Genomic DNA, 22557 nt, shown 5'->3' with positions numbered 1-22557 from the left:
TGCTTCCTAGATTTCCTACCATCAATAACCAATTTTGAATTAAGTAAACACAATGACCACATAGGAACAAAGCCATGTTGAGAATATGCTCTGTGTGTGTGTGTGTGTGTGTGTGTGTGTGTAGAGAGAGAGAGAGAGAGAGAGAACTAGAGAGAGGGGGGAGAGAGAGCCCGAGTTGAAACACACTTAGAGAGGGAGAGAGAGCCCGAGTTGGAACACACTTAGAGAGAGAGGAGGGAAGTCTGAGAGATAGAAAGGAGAGAGAGACACAGAGAGAGAGAGAGAGAGAGAGATAACCATACCAAGGGTTAGGAACAGAAATCACAATCTAGAATTAGAGGGGGGAGGGGTCCTTTTATAAACAAAAGGAAAGAGAAAGGGGGGGAGAGAGAGAGAGTGAGTGACATACAAAGAATCATAAAAACAAATCACAATGTGGATAGAGGGGAGGGGTCCTTTTATAAGCACAGGAGAGAGAAAATGGGAGGGAGAGATAGAGAGAAAGAGGGATGAGAGAGGGGGAGAGAGAGAGAGAGAGAGAGAGAGAGAGAGAGAGAGAGAGAGAGAGAGAGAGAGAGAAAGAGAGATTATCTAGTGTATGGATTTTTTAGCCAAAAAAAGGTTGCCAACATCCCTTCTTCAACAAAGAATAATTTCACAAGTCCCCTCAAAGAGATAAAGGATGGGACTTGTCAATTTATTTTTTGCATGAGAGAGGGCTGATGTTGATGACCCCTTATTAGCAAAGAAAAAATTCATTTGTCCAATCCTTCATCTCTTAGAAGCTGATTGTGGTAATATTTTTTGTCGCAAAAGGGGTTGCCAATAACTCCTCACTGGTGAAAAAATTTTCCATGAGTCCCTTGTCGATGGGACTAGTGAAGTTATTTTTCACCAAATAAGGAGTTGTCGACATCCCCTTCTGGAATTTTTCTTCGCTAAGTAGGGGTTGTCGACAACCCGCTCCTGGGTGAAAAATAAATCCACAAGTACCCTCCTTTTTCTAGGAAAGGGGACTTGTGGAATCATTCTTCGCTAAAGAAGGGAATGTCGACAACCCTTTCCCGGTGAAAAAAATACCTCTCTCTCTCTCTCTCTCTCTCTCTCTCTCTCTCTCTCTCTCTCTCTCTCTCTCTCTCTCTCTAAATAACTAAATGAACAACTAATTTATTAATTAGTATTAGTAATAGTAGCTAGTTTTAATTAGTACTAATCAATTAAATAGTTAATTAATTAATTACTTAAATTATTACTAACTTATCTCGCTCTCTCTTTCTCTCACACACATTACTTAGTACTAACTAACTAATGAATTAATTTGATAATATTAATTAAATAAATAAAAATAAATAATTAGTTAAATTAATTAATTAGTTAGTATTATGTAGTTAGTGGTAATTACTAGTTAGTATGAATCCAATAATTAATTTTGAGTAGTTAGTAATAAATAATGAGTTAATTAATATTAATTAAATTATTTAATAAGTAATTAATTAATATTAAATTTTTTTTACTACTTAGTAATTAGTAATAATTGATCTGTGATAATTGATTAAGTGGTGTACTAGTAATTTGATTTAATTAGTATTAATTAATTACTTAAATTATTACTAACTGATCACCCTCATGTATTAATTAGTACTAACTAATTAATTAATTAATTAATATTAATAAATTAAATATTTAAAATTTTATTATGTAATATTAATTAATTAAAGTAATTAGTATTGCTTACTTACTAGTAATTACATAGCTAGTAGTATTTAGTAGTTGGTCGTTAATTAATTAGTTAGTTAGGATTACTTTAGTAAGTAGTGATCAATAGTAATTAGTGGTTAGTAATTAATTAATTACTTAGTTAGTATTACTTAGTTAATATTGATTGGTAGTAATTAGTAGTTAGTAAAAAAGTTCTCTCTCTCTCTCTCTCTCTCTCTCTCTCTCTCTCTCTCTCTCTCTCTCTCTCTCTCTCTCTCTCTCTCTCTCTCTCTCTCTCTCTCTCTCATATATTAAGCAAAAAGCTTTTGCTTTTTGTCTTTTTCCATTAATATGAATTATGATTATTCATTGAAATTTATAAATAAGTATATTGATTAATTAATTATCTAGTATATTAGTTAATTACTTTCACTATTTAGTAATTATTTTATTACTATTAATTAATTAATAATTGAATTAATTAGTATATCAAAAAGTATAATATTAATTAATATATTAACTAGTATATTAATTTTAATTAGTTAGTACTTTAATTAATTATTATGTTAATTAGTATTTTGCTCACAAACATACTAAATAGTATATTACTATTTATTAGTTATCTTATTAATATTTATTAATTATTAATATAATGATTAATATTAACTAATATAATAAATAGTAAATATTAATCTTAATAGTATAAATATCAATTAAGATATTAATTAAAACTAGTAGTAATTATTAATAGTATAAATATTAATTAATTATTATATTAATTAGTAGAATTTTATACACACTCTCTCTCTCTCTCTTATTATAAGCTAAATATTATTAATTAGTAGTATAATGACTATTATTTTTTATCAATATTAACTACAATAATTATCATGATCAATGAGATAAGTTATAATTAATAGTATAATTAACTACTATTATATAACATTAATTAATAGTATTACTTATAATAACTATTGGTCATTATATTAATTAGTAGGATCGTTGATTAATAGTATTATTAATTATTACTTTTATGAATATTAATTATTATCACTTATAATTTTTAATATGAATTTTTAATATTAACTACTAATATCAATTATTAATATATTAGTACTTACTTCTTTACATATAACTTATTCCCTAAGGTTCATGTCCAAAAATTAGAACTTGGTCTCCAAGCTACACACACACACACACATGGAGGAACTCTGCATGACATATGTCAACAAATCTATTTGAAAAGGAGCAACCGCGATAATTGAAGAGATATATGGAATGTTGGGGATTGAGGTGGTAGGCGCGAGAGGGGGGAAGAGATATAGAGAGAATGTGATGTAGAGTAATTTGGGTTTTTAATGGAGGGGATGGGAGAGAGAGTGTATGTGGGCTAGGATTATTTTGTCACCAAAGAAGGGGTTGCCAATGCCCCCATATTTGGTGAAGAAAATTTTGTCAACACCCTCTCCCCTCCCCTTAGCTCTCTTTTTATACCTTACATCTCTCTCTCTCTCTCTCTCTCTCTCTCTCTCTCTCTCTCTCTCTCTCTCTCTCTCTCTCTCTCTCTCTCTCTCTCTCTCTCTCTCTCTCTCTCTCTCTCTCTCTCTCTCTCTCTCTCTCTCTCTCTCTCTCTCTCTCTCTCTCTCTCATGCATTTAATGCTCCACTATCTCAAAGTGGTTATATAAGGCCACATACCCCCTATGACACCCCCCAGTTGTGGAATATCTATATCAGGAGGACAAAAGATCTCTTGTTGCTCGGCTTAATCATTCCTGCAAGTACGTATGCCTCTCTCTCTCTCTCTCTCTCTCTCTCTCTCTCTCTCTCTCTCTCTCTCTCTCTCTCTCTCTCTCTCTCTCTCTCTCTCTCTCTCTCTCTCTCTCTCTCTCTCTCTCTCTCTCTCTCATGCATTTAATGCTCCACTATCTCAAAGTGGTTATATAAGGCCACATACCCCCTATGACACCCCCCAGATGTGGAATATCTATATCAGGAGGACAAAAGATCTCTTGTCGCTCGGCTTAATCATTCCTGCAGGTACGTATACCTCTCTCTCTCTCTCTCTCTCTCTCTCTCTCTCTCTCTCTCTCTCTCTCTCTCTCTCTCTCTCTCTCTCTCTCTCTCTCTCTCTCTCTCTCTCTCTCTCTCTCTCTCTCTCTCTCTCTCTCTCTCTCTCTCTCTCTCTCTCTCTCTCTCTCTCTCATTTGATACCCATGCCCACACTAAGTCTTTCTCTATCACCCATAATTGACATTTATATCCGTACATATGTAGATTGCTTGGAAAATGGACCCATCCTCAAGTGCTACACCAAACATAGAGATAGAGGTTTGCATATATGTGTGGCCTCTCTCTCTACCCAACCTATTATTCACTACACAAAGAGGTGGTTCTTGATGTTGAAGGAGGAAGACATTTGCAATGGTAATGGTAAACGTGTTATTGCTATCACTCATGCGAATGGTTGAATACAAAGCACAATGATATATTGCAGCAAATGACCATGAGGCTGGTCATATATATGTTCTATACACCTTAGACTTGTAAGATTATCTTGTTGAAAAAGGAAATGGGCCTCTGATGTAGCCTTCCCCCACACTAGACCTCACTTAGAGCCCTTGCAACATTGAGAAAACAACAATCACTATGGAAGCCTCAAACCCCCCCCCCCCCTTGACATGGCAAAAAATAAGACCATCCCAATCACGCTTGGTATGGAAGAGGAGGCGATAGGTCCATCCTCTTATGTTGCAAGTGTCGTTGAGTATATAATGTCTTCGAGAGGGAAACACTAAGTCTTATGTCAATTACTTCAAAATACGAGTGTTATAGAGAGAGTAGAGGAGATCCCAATTTTGTATGGTGGTAATGTGGCATACGAGCTTCCACTGGTAGTGGACACCATGCTTCCTATGAAGGGAATGGACCAAAAGTACAATGGCCATTACTTGAGGTAAAGTCCACATTCGCATCAGTGGCATTCCCTGGTATCATTCGTCAAAGCAAATGTGTCAAACAACTAGAGTGTTCAAATAGAAATTGCACTTGACGCTCAATTTCTTGACCACCAACCCAAGTGGCATGGACAGGTATAAGACTCTTTGTTTGCAAAGTCTTTAAAAGCATTGTGGGATGGTGTATCCTAGCTTTTGTATTGTATTACGAGTAAATTACACGAATTAAGTCCCATGTTATGCCATGTAGGAAAACTTAATACCAACATACCGATTATAGGAATGTCAACTAATGGTCTCGAAAGCCTTGGATGCTTCTATTGTAAGCATCCCCCCATCCAACTTTCTAAGTGTGAGTGTGTAGTGTATTATGTGATGCCAGCAAGCACAATGTGCAGACTGTTCATCCATCAGGGCACATATAATCATGAGGTGCAAAGAGGCACATGTAGAGAAAATGTCAAAGAGGTATGAAAGACTGTAGAGGAAATGGTAAGAGACTAGTGACAAGTGCCCTGCTTTTTACGCTCGAGCAAGGTATTCCCATGTCTAACAGTTAACTCTCAACAATGCTTGAGGAACTCCAAGCACTCATTTAGAGAAATATGTAACATAAAATACCGTTTGTATAGTAAATATCATAAAAAATCCATGCATATGATGTTTAGTATTCTCTTGCATGTAGGTTCAAACATATGGTCCATGCAACATGCATTAAGGTGATCAGGGGATGGAATCTCGTCCTCTAAAGTTGAAGCAACTTTGTGCATACGAATTTTTCCATGGTAGTCTATTTCCCAAGCAAGTCATTGACGATGATAGCAAGGTGTTTTATATTCAAAATGTCAACGATTGAGCCACAACCTCAAGGATTGACTTAGTGAATTATATGCAAAGAAATGGCACTGGGGACCTACACAGTAGTTGGATATGCTTCAACCATATGCATTGTATTAATGATTGGACCATGATAGTAGCACATGTGCATGGTCCAATGTACTTTATCTTACATGATTTTACCATCACAATGCATAATTCACCTCAAACTTCAATTACTATCTTGTGTTTCTGTAGTGTACAAGAGTTGATGACTCTAGCAATATGTGAGATGAAGGAAGAGGATACAGATGTACAAGTCTTATTTTGTCAAAGTTGAATGAAGTGATGGAGAACTGTGGCTGCCCAATTGCTAATTTTTGAGGATTCATGGCAAATGAGGCAGTCGCATTGGAGGACTATCCGCAGTGTGTTCAATGGTGGTATGGACAACATAATACAGAGATTTTGCTTATTTCATGGGGAACAAAGTGTCCAAATAAACACATCACAGTATGTGCACATGAGTTTCCAAGATGAGCATAAGTGTTTGCGCCGCATCTAGAGGTGTATAGCCATGGAAGTTGCAATAATGCAATACCAATTCATTTGGGTCTAGTGGGCCTCTGGCAAAGTTGTAGATTGCAATATTCTAGCAATGGATTGTTAGCTTAATTAGTAGCATATCAGATATCCACATTGAAGGTGACACTTTGTCGGGGTAAGACTAATCATAAGAGTAGAATGCGATATGCAGTGAAATTCTTTTCTCAAGCTCCATACACTCTCATACTGGTATTTGCCTAGTGGTAGAGGACGTTACTCATATGCCAACCATGAACCTAGCAAAGCCAATGCATGCAAGCTGGTTGGCTAGGGAGGGATTCAAAGGATGTATTAGTTTATATGATGCATGTATTCGTGATTTGGCCAATGCTCTACTACAGAGAGCACGAAATGATATGCAAAAAGTTCCATGGTGCAGGACCCATTGCAGAAGCTTTTAAGTTGATTACAATAAGGAATTAGCCCACACCTCGAGCAGCAACAAGGATGGTGGAGGAGGTGTTAGCTAGAACTAAAATGCATCAGTAACCTAATTTTAGAGAGAATAATATGACTATAGCAAGGAAACAAAAGGTTGAAGGGAAAGTGGGTTCAGAGAAAGCAAACGTCTCTCACATGCTTGAGTATGTGACAGAAAACATACCTAGAAGAAAGGGCACAACAAAACTAAACTTTGAAGACCCTTTGCCTTCAAACCAATCAAGGAGTTCTCTCCAAATTCTTTAAAGGAAATGGTGGTGGAGACAGTCCACAACACCATTTGGGCTATAAGAAAGATTCTAGCTTGCAATCATGTGCAATGTCAAGGCTCATTGGGAGCTAGACAAGGAAAATGTAAAAAGCTAATAAAAAACACAATGCATGGGGTGCCCATACCTTCATTTTGGGGCATCATGGGGTGGTCCAACTCAAAAGAAGAAGCTAGCAATCAACATAGAATGTGGTGCCAATTTATGTAGTTTTGCAATGATAGTGTGGACCATACATGGAACATTTGTTCTTCCATTCATCACACACCACTCAAAGTTCCATGAGTATGGTGAGTGGAGCGAGGCACAAATTTGGCCCCGGTTTCTGGCCTTTGAGTGGGGTGAGGCAAAGTGAATATGAAATTCAGAGGGTGCTAGCGGTAGCAACACGAATAGGACATGTCATGATGTCAAGAGGGAAAGAGTGCTAGAGGAAGATCTCACATTGAGTGAGCTTCTCATGAAGCGGCTATTAGGCAATGCTTCCGCCAAGCGAAATGCCACTGTAATGGCAACTTCGTTGCTTGCAGGATTAGGGGTTACTCAAGGCTCTAAAAGCCAATCTAAATTCCCTATACTCATAAAATAGTTGGACAAGACAATAACCCTTACAACTTTCTGGAGCAGTTCGAGTAGGTCTGTGAAGCCAACAGCCTCACCAATCTCGCTCAACAATTGCAAGTGTTTAGCTTATGCATAGGCAACAAGGGAAGGACTTGGTACACCATTCTAGATTCCACAGAGCACAGCAACTTCAATGACCTCAAGAATCTCTTCACATTAAGAGATTCTAGGAGGCTGGGTACTCAAACAACTTGCTAGTATGGTTGATGAATGTCAAGCAGAGAGATAAGGAAGACATCCGAGATTACGTGACCCATGTGAGGAGTCTCTTCAAGAGAATCCCAACAGGTGAGAAAAACCGAGAGAGCGGTGTCCACTGTATTCATTAATGGAATACAAAGCAAAGAGCTTTGCAATGCCTTGGCCGGCAACTCGAGCTTATAGTGAGATGCACTAATGCAAGGGTCTTTGAAGAGGCCATTAGAGTGGGTGACCAGCTCAAGGAGAGAAACTCCAAGAGCTCGAATCGAGAGGATACTACCTCTAGGAATTCTGAGAGAGCTACGATGACAAAGATCAAACCCAAGTACTCAGGATAAAGGCAAGGGCACTGATTCAAGCTAAGAGCTAGTGGAGATGAAGATGGAGCTAGCTAGATTTCAAGAGATGATGAGACAACCAACATGCCCTCATGTCCAATGCATGTGTTGTGGCAGAAACCACTTGCCAATTGAGTGTCAGGACCACTGGTCTCTCGACCTTGCACTAATTGTGTTAGGTTTGGCCACAATTCCATGCATTGTAGACTACCAAGGAGACTTGCGTAGCCATAACCATATAATCAACTTTACCTAGCGAATAGGCCACCAAACTTCTTTGGAAGGGGAGCTCCATTGGCTATCCTAGCACCTAATGACTCCAAGCCAGTCATTCCTAGAATGGAGATAAACCGTACGGGCATACCTAGACTACTTGGACCCTATGTGACCCATCCACCAAGTGATGCTCCAGTCCACTACATGGAAGAGTTGAATGACAAAGAGCCTTACGTACACCCTTACATCTCATATGATGAAGAGGGCACTGCAATCCTTATGGACTACCGACCAGTACCAATGATGGCATTAGGTAGAGGGAGAGGTCGAGGTAGAGGCTTAGAAGGGAAAACCCAAGAACCAATTCATTGCAATCACCCAGTACATATCTCTTCACGCTGCCTTGAACGGGAGCAAGCAAATCGAGACAAATCCAAACAAAGATGCACTGAATGTGGAATCACACACCTCTTTGTTGATTGCCCCAAACAAAAGCCCTCCTCTAACTCAATGAACGAGCCCTTGGCCCCATTAGGGTTGTTCGATGTCGAGACACTTGATGGGGAGGCCTAGAGGGATACCAAATCATGACTAACATTGAGCAACGATGGGCCATCAAAACCTCGAAGTATGACCCCACTTATGTAGCTCCAACCTCCTATAGGATGTTGACCACCATCTATGACTGACCCTAGAAGAGCACCTCCTAACCCACCCATATCTAGATCGAATTCTAACAACCGAGGAGGAGTTACACATTGCCAATCGAGTAAACTCCGGTGACTTCCTCCTCATGGATGTTCTCACCTACACCACTCAAGCAGGCATCCACCCTTTCGACATGGACCACAATGCTAATTTAGAATACAATCTGAATTTCTATACTTGGATCATGCGTAAGTAAAGCCCCAAGAACACACACTAAATGCTCTTAACCTCTCAACCTCTAATCCTCGGAAGGATTCTTCTCGTTCCCAAGGGGGGAGGGAGTAAGGTGAAGGGTGAAATCAAGAAAAAGTGTCATAGAATTTTGGAAATGAATAGAACTGCTCGAAGGAAAATTCTCTTTTTTTTGCTTAAGTGTGTCTTCTTTCCATAAAAGCATGATCAACTCCTATTTATCTTCCAACAAAGAAATGTCTTAAAAACACTAATGGTGAACTATGGTTGTGTGATAGGAATTGAAGATGGCAACACAATAGGATCGTGCCCACCCTCTTCCATTCACAGATGAGGAAAGAGTGGAGTATGGCCTCTTCCTTCAAAATCGTACTTACAACCAGTTGAATTTCTGAAGCATCCATAAAATCGCAAAAGTGGTGGCTAAGGAGGATGCTCCCAAAAGGGTTGTGAAGCAATGCAACCTGGCTAAGTACATCGAAAAGTTCAAACAAGAACCTGACCACGCCAAGTGTGTGGACTTCTTGAGGACCTACAACCCTCATAGGGAGTGTGGGATAGTAACCGTGGGGAGGGGAGAAGGAGTGAAGCAAATTCAAGTTCAACTCAATAAGACCTTGGTGGAGAATGTCAAAAGTGCGGATCTAGAGCATGGCAGGAGCTATGGAGGATGAAAAATGAATATACAACTCATGATGACGTAGACTTAGATAGACTAACTGTTACACAAGTGAATTAGGTTCCAAGATAGATTAGCTTGGACTCATAAACACATTCTTATGTAAGATGGATAATGACACTGACAATGACTCAAAATGATAATACCATTACCTGTTATGAGTGTCAACCAAGTACATGCCTTTATAGCTTTTTGGATAGTACTACTGTACCTCACTGTGCATATGGGATTTTGGACATCTCTTTCTAGAGCTCCTAGAGCATACATCTTTGTCATCTCTCTCATAAAAAGCCACTTATGGGCAAGCCTCTTTTGGGCACACGTTTAGCCTCTATGGGCATACATACCAAGCATCATTTGCTATTCTCAACACCCCCCTCAAATGATGAGTTCCTACACCTGCTGGCATTTGCCCTCCCTACATGCAGACATGGACCAGGAGACTAGCTCTTTGGCAGCCTTAGTCAGGTCAAGCTTGAAACTTTACATTTTCTGTAGGGTTTGTTACATCCACCATGGGAAGTAGATCCACTAAGGGAATATGAGATCCACTATGGGAAAGATCCGTAGTCAGGTCAAGCTTGAAACTTTACATTTTCTGTAGGGTTTGTTACATCCACCATGGGAAGCAGATCCACTAAGGGAATATGAGATCCACTATGGGAAAGATCCACTTTGGGAAAACATGATCCACTAAGGGAATATTCTTTGTTCAGTGGAGATTTCTTTATCTTCTTCATGCTTCTTTGGCATCATTTGTTTTTCTTGATCTTTTGGGTGTCTTCAATCTTCTTGACTTATGCTCTTCATCTTTGGCTTGTTCTTCATTATCTTGTGCTCTAGTCTTCTTTGTGATGTCCTTTTGGTCTCCTTTCTTAGTGAGTTTGAGATGGATACAAATAGGTACATTACTATAACTTGACATGACTTGTTGGACTATTTCATAAATCATGGGATACACAGATTTTGGGATTTCATATGGCTTTGACTCATGGCTTGTTATTACATTGGATTTTCTTCTGAGATCATACAACATCTTGTCCTTCATTTTGCTTGCTTTGTTACTCTTTACTTTGCTTGCAACTTCTTTGACTTTGACTTTGCTCTTCTTGTCCCCCTCAAGCAAAGATACCAACTTTGAGGCAATAGAAATGTCTTCAAGGTCTTCAAATAAGATTATTGATTGCACTTTAGTATGGGTAGCTACATTTTTTCCTACAAGTAGGTCATATAAGTCTTCCATGTAGTTAAAGTGAGTAACAATGATTGTGTCACTTTTCATGAGAAGCATCCTCATGAAAGACTTGATTTTGACTATTTTCATGATGGAAATCATCATCAAATAACTGAAAATGTCCAGCAAAAGGAGTTATACTTCAATGTGTCAAGAGACATAGGCAAAATAGTATCAAGAGATACTAGCTTGATATTGAATCTTGATATTGGAGCACTTGCTTGCTAATTTGTTATAGTTTCCTTGCCGGATACTGAGTGGCATTGACAAGCTTGAGCTGCTAAAGGAAGTAAGGGTAAAAGATGAGCTTGAAGTACTTGATGTCAAGCTTGATGATGCTTGATGTCAGGTGGGCTGCTTGATCTTTAGGCTGCTCCAAATCTTCTTCTTGAAGGTCTATACTTGCTAGAACTATTAAAATCTAAGTGTCAGAGGCTTCACTCTACTGAGAAGGATGAGAAATTGAAGTGGGGAAGGAGCTTGATGTTGAAAGCTATGGCTTCCAATTCTAGGGTTTCTGCAGCAGCAGCCTGGTTTTTTGCTTACAACAAATAGAGGAAGGGATCATTTGGCATGAAACTTCATTGGAAGGTATCTTGGTTAGTGACCTTTGAAAGCCCTATGGTGGCTGCCACGATTGCACTATGTACCACGAGCACAACTATACAAACTGTCACAACATTGCAAACTGCGATGTTTCTGGAAATCACCCAATGTCGCCTTCTGGGAAGACCAATGTTGAGGTTCAATGTGCCAAGGACAAGTGTCCATAGTTAAGGAAGCTAGCCACAGAAGAAAGTTTGTAAAGATATAGCCTCTAGTGTGAGATCCAAGAGCTCAAATATGACAAGGTCTAGCTGGCTATGGCAAACAGAAGTAGAGAGTATGAAGATGAAGTAGGAGATGGGGTTCTAGACTTGTCTTGAGCTGTAGGACTAAGCTCAAGCTAAGAGCTAGATGATAGAGCTGGAAGAGTAGTGGCATGCCCACTGATACCATGTCAAAAGTGCAGATCTAGAGCATGGCAGGAGCTATGGAGGATGAAAAATTAATATACAACTCATGATGACATAGACTTACATAGACTAATTGTTACACAAGTGAATTAGGTTCCAAGATAGATTAGCTTGGACTCATAAACACATTCTTATGTAAGATGGACAGTGACACTGACAATGGCTCAAACTGATAATACCATTACCTTGTTATGAGTGTCAACCAAGTACATGCCTTTATAGCTTTTTGGATAGTACCATTGTGCCTCACTGTGCATATGGGATTTTGGACATCTCTTTCTAGAGCTTTTAGAGCATACATCTTTGTCATATCTCTCATACAAAGCCACTTATGGGCAAGCCTCTTTTGGGCACACATTTAGCCTCTATGGGCATACATACCAAGCATCATTTGTTATTCTCAATAGAGAAGGCATTGGGTCTAGAAACCAAGGTGGAAAGGAGGGAAAAGAGAGATGTGTACACCATGCTGAACATGAGGAAGGAGCAAGTCCTGACAAATGACAGCATAAGCATTCAAGACATCCCCGACCCAGAGATCCAAATGTAGGAAAAAATCATCCACTCCCTTTTCTCCAACCAACGGTACAACTCTCTTATGCACAGAATCAGTGTGCCCATGCTAGAGAGCTTGGCAACGCGTGCACTAGATGAAATAGACTAGAACGGCTACGTGCAGAAGACTATTGACCAATCCACTAAGGCACTAGCTCTGGGTAGCAAGCCGACGGGCGGGGAATCCCTAACATCAAAGGGAGCAGAGAGGAAGAAACCATCTTCCAAAGCCTCATTCATCGAATATGGGGGGATCTTGACCGCCCTCATCCACAAAGCAGTGAAGAAGACACACAATGAGGAAGAAGGAGCCGATGAAACACCTAGAAGGTCACCTCCCCGACAAGAACAAGAACAATCAAGTGAAAGAACTGTTAGTGGACAAGCAGGGAGCACCAGAGGGCCAGCCCAAAAAAAGAAAACTAAAAATTCCCAAGAAAGAAACAACACAAGAGAGGCAGTAGGAGAGAATGACAAAAAAGGAGAAGAAAGAGCTAGTAAAAGCGCAAAGAAAATCCAAGAAAGCTGAAGAAGAGAGGAGAAACAAGGAGAAGGATAAATTGTAGAGAATAACATAAGAATCAAGAAGGGCAAAGGAAGAACGGTGAAAGAAGGCAAAAGAAGGCAAAAGAAGAAGAAGAAGAAGAGCTGAGAAGAAAAGAAGAAGAGGACTTGGCACAAGCCATGCACATGTCCATTGAGCAACAATGCAGGTATGAGGAATTGGCACCAATGAGCCCGCCAAGGCAGGACAGGTTGGGAACCAGTGGCCAAGCACCAAAAGACCTGCCTCCACCTATTCTAGAGGGAAAAGGCAAGATTGCACTCCACCTGATCCCACCTACCATCTTGCCAGCCACCCTGACCATCGCAGCAATGCTAGGCACCCCAATCATGGTTAACGTCGGTAACCTCATGGAGTGGGTGCAGTTATTGGTCGATAAAGCACATACCCCAATGCCTGACTCCAGTGTGGGAACTCCGATGACAGGAATAAAAAGACTAATAGCTACGGATGCCGAATCTCAATAAGGACCCAAGTGACCAAGAATCGAGGCTACTACTACCATGGGGCCACATCCTACTGATGACCAGGACAAGCATGTCAGGGAGCTCTACGCTCAATTGGAATGGGTAAAAGAGGAGAAGAGAGCCGCAATGATGAAGCTAGAAATGGAGAGAGAAATGTCATTTGCCTTCCGACTAGAAAAAACATGCCAAGTGGCCATGCAACAAAAAGAAATCCAAGTGCTAAAAGTGGAGCTAAGGGCCAAAGAAGACAAGGAGGAATAGTGGCAAAAAAGATTGGAAGAAGAGAACCAGGAGCTGCTCAGAATGCAAAGGGAGTACAAACTTCTGGTTCTACTACTATAGACGGAGCTCAAAACGCAGATGAGGAAACTCCAAGAGGACATGGAAGAGGTCACCGCACTAGAGACAAAGAGAGTGCAAGAAGAAGAGGAATGACAAAGAGAGAGGGAAGAAGCAGAGTGTAGAATGCAAAGGGAAAGAGAGGAACAAGCAAGATTAGAAAGAGAGATCGAGCACCTAATGGAAGAAAAAGAAAAAATTTCATAGAAATGGAAAAGGCAGGAGTTGATGATGGTGTCCATGTCACAAAGGCAAAGTGAGGGCTTGGAAGAGATGAAATGAAGGCAAAGGAATGGGAGGCCAAGAGCAAGAAGAGACTGAAAGAACTAGCGAGTCGCTTGGCCCTTGCGGAAGGAAACATAGTATTGGTAGAAAGCAGGGCAAGCACCACTCAGGCAAGTCTAGAAGCCCAACAACATGCCTTCCTCAACACAATCTTAGACATCACACTTTCTAAAGAGGAGTAGGTGCTTAAAAGAAAATTGCAAATAGCTCGCAAGGCAGTTAAACAAGGGTTGTGCTTCCAAATCAGGGACACTAGCCTCAACCTGACTTGGCAAGATCAGTGAGAACATCTGTTGAGAGTGGGCTTGATGCCGTAGGAGGTTGACACATTAGGACTCCAAGAAGAACAACCACAGGAAGTAGTAGCAGGTCAAGCCATGACGGGGCACAATGAGATGAGGAGTGGATTCCACCTCCTCCCTCATCACACTGTGATCCCTATTAAGACTTCAAGCTCTTTTATCTTTAGTATGTGTGTAACTAACACTTTGTCACTTGTCATATGTCCACAATTGTATCAACAAGTATGGGACATTAAATAAGTCGGTGACTTTAGGCTATGTGTGAATGGTCTGTAAGACCTTTAGTGAGTTGTATTCACTTTAGTTAGGTGTTATGGAATAATGAGGGAAATGAGATGAGAGCACACTGCTCCTCTTTGTTTCTCCAACCCTTCTCTCTGTCCCTCAACATGGTATTATAGCCAAGTTTGGGCTCTGTGGTGGATAGCATTTTGGAAGAAGACTTGAAGATTGAAAGCCAAGGGTTCCTGTGAATAGCAAGTTGCCTACCATTGTTGTTTTACAAGGTATGTGTTGAAGGGGACTTCACATACCTGAGTATGCATCTAACCGCATCCAAATGCGGTTTCCTTGGAGCCTGCATAAACTGACTTACCAATCCAACAACCTAGCTCAAATCTGGCCTGGTAATAGTCATATAAATCAAACTTCCTACTATGCGTCTGTACATAGTAGGGTCTTTGAGAAGCTCACCCGCATCTGCGCTTAGCTTCACATTCTGCTCCAAAGGAACTGAAATAGGCTTACAGCCTGTCATCCCATATTTAGACAGCATGTCCAATCCATATTGCCTCTGCAAGAGCCATATCCCACTTGGTGATCTAATCACCTCAATGCCCAAGAAATAACGCAGCTCTCCCAAATCCTTCATCTCAAACTTCTACTTCAATAGCATTTTCACATGAAGGATATCTTCATCACTATCACCTATCATAATCAAATCATTAACATAAATGACAAGTAGCATAATACCTTTCTCTATTTTTCTCACATAAAGTGAGAAATCTGCCTTGGAAATCTGAAAGCCAATAGTGACAAGATATTGTACTATCTTGTCAGACCATGCTCTAGGTGCTTGCTTCAAGCCATACAAGGCTTTCTTCAACCTGCAAACAAACTTAGGATGAATAGCATGCACATAACCTGGTGGCTGCTCCATATATACCTCTTCTTGCAAATCACCATGCAAGAAGGCATTCTTTACATCCATCTAATGTAGAGACCATCCCTTTGATGTAGCCATAGCAATGACTGCTCTTACGATTGCCATCCTTGCAACCGGACTAAATGTTTCTTCATAATCAATGCCATATGTTTGTGCATACCCCTTGACTACTTATCTTGCCTTGTATCTATTCACAGAACCATCTGCATTGTGCTTCACCTTATAAACCCACTTACAACCAATTGCATTCTTATCTTTAGGCAAAGGTACCAATTCCCATGTAGCATTTACTTCCAAGGCATCCATTTCTTCATCCATGGCTTTCTCCCATTTTTCTTTTCCCATGGCTTGCTCAAAAGAAGTGGGTTCTGGTTCCTGTATCACTTTGACCATATAGGCATAGTGAATGGCTGTAAATCCATCATATTTCAACCTATCCACAGGATACCTAGCTCTAGTAGACCTGCGTAAAGTAGGTTCACTCCCAGGTGCTCTCAAAACATCCATGTTCTTCCTTACTCCAGGTGTAACAATAGAAGGAATGCCCAACTCATCATCAATGCTCTGTTCTGAGCCACTGGATTCACCATCCACATAAGAGTGACATGCATTCACATCAAACATGGGCTGATCTACCTTCTCTTTTCCTTTTCGTAAAACCTGCATACCACTATCTGCATTACTTTGAGAAGATTCTCTTGATCTCAATCTGCCTATCCATGGCAAAGAATGTGAACCACTGCTAGAGGACACTCCAGGTCCACTAATATCTTGTGAGTGCTGCTGTGAATTCTGTGCAGCATTACCATTTTGCACATCTACATTATCAATCACATTTATTGGTTTATACCAGCTACTCATCTCATCAAAAACAACATCTCTGCTCACTGTAAACTTACGAGTAGAAGGGTTATAGCATCTATACCCTTTCTACTGTGCAGAGAGTAACCAATAAAGATGCACTTCTCAACTTTTGGATCTAACTTGGATCTCAACTCATCTGGCACATGAACATAGGCAATGCAACCAAAAATTCTCAAATGAGAAATATCTGGTTTCCTACTAGTATACCTCTCCTCTGGAGTCATGCCATGTATTGCTACAGTGGGAGTCATGTTCATTATGTAGACTGTTGTAGCAACTGCCTCAGCCCAATAAAAATCCGGCATGTCTTTTTCATTGAGCATGGCACGAGATACCTCTCCAATATGCCTGTTTTTTCTTTCTGCAATTCCATTTTGCTGTGGGATATGACTACATGAATATTGATGCTTTATGCCATGCTCCTACAAGAACCTTGCAAACTCATTTGAGAGGTACTCTCCCCCTCCATCTGACCTTAGGCATTTTATTTGCAGGTCTGTTTCTTTTTTAACCATAGATTTAAGAGTTTTGAAATGCCCAAAAACTTCACTTTTCTTTTTCATAAAATACACCCAAACTTTTCTGCTATAGTCATCAATAAAAGTGATAAAATAATGACAGCCTCCAATAGATGTAGCTTTAGTAGTCCACACATCAGAGTGGATTAAATCCAATGGCTTCTTACTCTCTTGAACATATCTAGGAAATGGTTTCCTTGCCTGTTTTCCAAATTGACAGGCTTCACATACCTTATGCATTTCTGCAACCTTGAATTTAGGCAATCCTGCAACAATATTTTGGACCTGCATTGATTTAAGTCGTTGTACATTAACATGACCAATGCGTTTATGCCAGATATCAATATCTGCAACTACACCAGTCCCATGTGCAAACATTGATGCACTCAGTTCAGGCATGTCTGCATCCAACGTAAACATTCTGCCCTTCTTCTTTCCTTTTGCTATCAAGCGACCTTTATTTTTCATATCCTCAACAAAGCATCCATGAGGATTAAATCTGACCTGCAAGCCCTGCTCAACCATTTGACCAACAGAAACCAGGTTCTTGGTGATATTCGGGACATGAAATACATCCGACAGGTATTTCTTCTTCCCATCCTGCATAGACAAATGAATTTTTCCAATCTGCGCAATAGGATGTGCAATATCATCACCAGTCTCCACAAATCCTAGTTTTTCCATTTTCCTTGCATCCTGCATCCATTCTGCATGACCTGTCATGTGGTTTGACGCACCTGAGTCAACATACCACACTTCATTGCTTTCTTCTGCACTTGTCACAGAATTGTTTATGTGCTGTACCATAAACAAATGCTCATTTTTTCATCACCCTGTCTACTAAAAGATGCATAATTTCCTTGTTACAATTTTCCATTCATGATGTCATTCTGCTTTTTATAGCAGTCTTTAGCCATATGACCCATTTTACCATAGTAGTAGCATTCAACATTGCTATTTGCATTTTGGCCTCTTTGCCATCCACCACGACCTCTTTGGCTCCCCTTGCCTCTAGAGTTATCACATCCTCCTCCATAGGACTGGTTTTCTTGCGTTTGCTGCATATTCTGATTTCTACCATGGCCTCCAGATCGGCCTCCTCTACCTCTGCCTCTATCTCTTCCAGCATTTGAGTAGAAGACAGCTTCTTTTGAAGTTCCTCCTGAAGAAGATGCATTACCATTTCTCTTCTCCTTAGAAATTAGAAGAGCAATCAACTCCTCAAAATCAGGAAATCTTTCACGGACGAAAATGGATGTTCAGAACTGTGCATAATCCTTTCATAGACCATTCAAGGTCACAAAGACTAAATCATCATCTTCCACTGGCAACACAATGGAAGCAAGTGCATCTGCAATCTTCTTCACCTTCATGTGGTAGTCATTGATGCTCATACTTTCTCTTAGCACATTATGCAACTCTCGCTTGAGCTGCATTTTCCTGGCTTGCGTATTTGTGCTATACATTTTTGACAAAGTATCCCATGCCTCCTTTGGCGTACTTGCATCCTAAATATGCACAATCATAGAGTCTGAAATACTGATAGACAGCCAGTACATAACTTTTCTAGCTCTCTCATGCCATCCTTTAAATGCCTGCATTTGCTGTTGATTGGGAACATCAGGAAAAACTGGTTCTTCTTCATTTCCTGCAACAAATTCCCAATATCCTTTTTCCATAAGGAAATTCTTCATTCTAAACTTCCATGCTTGGAAGTTGTTCTTGTCAAGCTTTTCAGTGACAATCTGTGAAAGAGAATCAGACGCCATTACAGAACACTGCAAAAAATTGTCACTGCAAAAAACACCGCTTCAGTCTCACAAGGGCAAATCTGCAAAACTGACGAAAGTGGTATTTGACCACACAGTCACTTCCTAGTGACGATTTTACATCAACAAGCAACAAGGATGATTCTGTAACTCCCAATATCTCTGCGCATAGGCATACGATGCAATTTCTATGGTAACTTTTCACCGACCTGTAGAACAGTGGTCGCACAGCAAAAAACAAGGCCTTTTCCTGAGTGCGTGTGGAAAACTTCCGCCTCCAAAACAGGCCCCGAAATGGCCTCGAAATATACTGCCATGTTGCTACACCGCGAAGGGCGTCTCAATCTGAGACAATGCACTCTTGCACTTTCCAGCTGTGCTACCTGCAGAGACTTGCTCCCAAACTCGAAAAATGAAAGCAACACTGGTTCTCTTACCAAAACACTGCGAACTTGGTTTGCTTTCTTGAGCTCCTTACCACGAACCAGGTTCTGATACCATGTCAAGATTGTGGGAGAGAAGGAAGGAGTCTCACTTGTAGCTTTCTCACTTACACAATGGGGGAATACACACAAAGGTGGAGGCTGAAAACAGTTTTTCCTCTTCTTAGTTGTGTAAGCCAAAAAGAACTCTAGTACAGAGAAATAGAAGAACCCTATATATGGGTCTCAAACCAAAGTCAACTAACTAAGGTGGCATACTAACTGAGCCACGAACTAGAGTAGATAAGGATAGCTATCATCTAGCTATTATTCATGGGCGGTGTACCAACCGCATCTGCAGCTAATAAGTCGGTGACATAAATGCACAACGGTCACCCTGGCATATCACAAGTGGAGCTCATATCTCAACAGACTTGTCATCATAGACCCTTGCCATGCATTTACCATAAATCACAAGCACTTGGAATAATCATCCAAACAAAAACTAACAACCAGTTGAATGTAAAAGCATTTAGGATGTTGTTTGATCAATCAACAAAACCAATTGCATTCTTTCCAACCAATGCAAGAATAGACGATATAACATTTCCATCATATATTTGCTCTCCCCCTTGGGATTTAAGAGCAGCATTATGCAAACATATTCTTAATGCTTCCTTCCTTCGGCTAGGGCATATGTTAAGGGTTCAAACACTATTCATGATGTAAGTTCCATAGATCACTTACCTTGATTGATAACTCAACCCTGGATTTGGATTGGAAAAATTCATCATTATCGAACAGATCTCAAGACATCTTAGTTTTAACCCTTATGATTAATTTCTTATACTAGCTCTTAGTCAAGTCATGAGGCAACTAGAAATTTATCCTCATATATCAAACATGTTATAGGCATAACGTGTAAATACTTGATAAGATAAGCGTGAGATTATCTCAAGTAAATAGACTCCAACAGGCCTTGCATTGAGCTAGAATCTAGTTTTGCTTAATATTTGGGCTCTTAGGCTAAGTACTTTTGAAGTATCTAAACTTTAAACTAGTACTTTATATTCATGATTCTCAATGTCAAATTCTTTTAGTAATTATGCTATTTGTAACCCTTGACTATATTTTAATCTAGCACTTGTATGCACAATCTTTTAATGTCGTTCTTTTGATGACTATGCCATTCATAACACTTGACTAATTCTTCCTTGTAATTGCTCTACTAGCAAATAAGTCATATGTAACTAGGTGCAATTATCTTCCCTTGATATATGCACTTCACAAACTCCCTCTTTCGAGTAGGTGAGATAAAATCTATCCTTTCCCATGACCTATACTCGTGCATCATAGTATGGGGCCTAATGTGTCTCATACGAGAATCAAAGCAAGCATCTATCAATTTGAAAATACATTACTTACGACCGGAACCGCAGTTGGATTGACAGTGATGCCTTTGCTCGAAGCCTTGTTGCTGGTTGCAGGATTGTCATCCGCACGCGACATTCTTCGCTTGGAGGCCATCGTCCGCAGGTAGACTCACGAGATTAAGAAGGTGGAATAGATTGAAGATGGGAGAGCGTAAGAGAAGATGGTTAAGTCGAGGATCGAGATAGAGGAAATTGAGCTAATTCTCTTCTTTGCAGCCTCTCGAGGTGACTCTTCCCTCTCTCTCTCTCTCAAGCTCTCGTTCAAGCTCTTCCTCACAATCACTTGGAGGGGTATCCTTCTCTCTACCTCTCTCTTGCAGCCTCTCAAGGTCTCCTTATGCTTCCTTATGCCCCTCCCATGCCTCATATTTATAGTGAATTAGAGAAGAGGACTTGTGGTTGAGAAGTGGAGCTCTTTGTGGAGGGGGATCTTGGAAAGATCAATGATATGATGCTCAGATCATAAATCTAATGGTTCCATTGGCTTCGAAAGGGGGGTAAAACTCCAAGACACTTGCTTAGAAAGCTCTTAGTTCACTCCTTCTTCTTTTCTCTGTTCAAAGTGTTGTCCACTGCCTGTGTATTGCGATCGCGGCGCGTGCAATTTCGCAAATCCTCTCTTTATTTTTTCCTTTTTATAAAATCTCCAAACTAACTAAAATATCACTTGTCTTTTCTTTTAAATGACATCCAGTTCTAAAAATCTCCATATCTTTTTTTAGGATAATATCTAAAATATCTAAAATATACTAGTTTTGCCCAAAATCTAATATTTTTGGACCATCCAAACTATACATACACATTAACCTAGTGATTAATATAACTCATAAGTCTCTTTCATGTTGTAATTTATGTGAAGGGTAGCTATGGTCCTTATCAATCCGAGAAAAATATCGAATTTACGACTCTCGATTTTTCTAAATAAAATATTTTTACTTAAATAAAAAACTTTAATTATTAATGTTAATTAGTCTTTACCTTAATTAGTCTTTAGTTAGTAACTTACTAACTTATTAATTGACTAACTAACTTTCAAACTAACCAACTAACTTTTATTGTGCGGAGATATTACAATTAAATGCAAGTCGGATGGCAGTGTAGAGAGGTACAAAGCTAGGCTAGTCGCTAAAGGATATGCACAGCAGTATGGATTAGACTATGAGGAAACATTTAGCCTTGTTGCCAAGATGGCAACCATATGAACAGTGATCACATCGGTTGCTGTTAAAGGCAAGAAATTGCAATAAATGGATATTAAGAATGTGTTTCTCAATGGTGATTTAGCAAAGGATGTTTATATGGATCAACCTAAAGGGTACATACACCCTAATTTTCAGCATTATGTATGCAAGCTGAAAAATCATTGTATGGGCTGAAGCACGCTCCAAGAGCCTAGCATGCAAGGATCAGTAATTACTTTTGCAAAGTTTGGGATTCATTGTTGGCAAGGCTGATCATAGATGATGATGACTTGGGGATACATCATGCTATGCAAATGCTAAAATTTGAGTTTGATATGAAAGACTTAGGTGAACTAAAGTGTTTCTTGGGTATTGAGGTGATCAAGGCTGAAAATGGTTTATGGCTAATGCAGAAACACTACACCATGGAAATGTTAAAGAAATATGGCATGGTTGAATGTAAACCACTGGATACACCTCTTGATCAGAATGTCAAGTTGGACATTAGCATTGGAGCTAAAATTGATGATATGACTATGTATAAGCAGATGGTTGGAAGTCTGATCTACTTGACCATCACTAGGCCCTAACTTAAGTTATGTTGTTGGGCTCATAAGTCAGTTCATGCAGAAGCCCAGAAAGCCATATTTGGATGTTGTTAAGTGGATTATGAGATATGTAAAGTCCACCATAGATTA

Source organism: Lygodium microphyllum, chromosome 7 (genome assembly GCF_053477565.2).
Source record: "Lygodium microphyllum isolate KBCC chromosome 7, Lygodium_microphyllum_v1.1.10, whole genome shotgun sequence".
NCBI classification, from domain to species: Eukaryota; Viridiplantae; Streptophyta; class Polypodiopsida; order Schizaeales; family Lygodiaceae; genus Lygodium; species Lygodium microphyllum.
Note: the sequence above shows the minus strand (reverse complement) of the source record.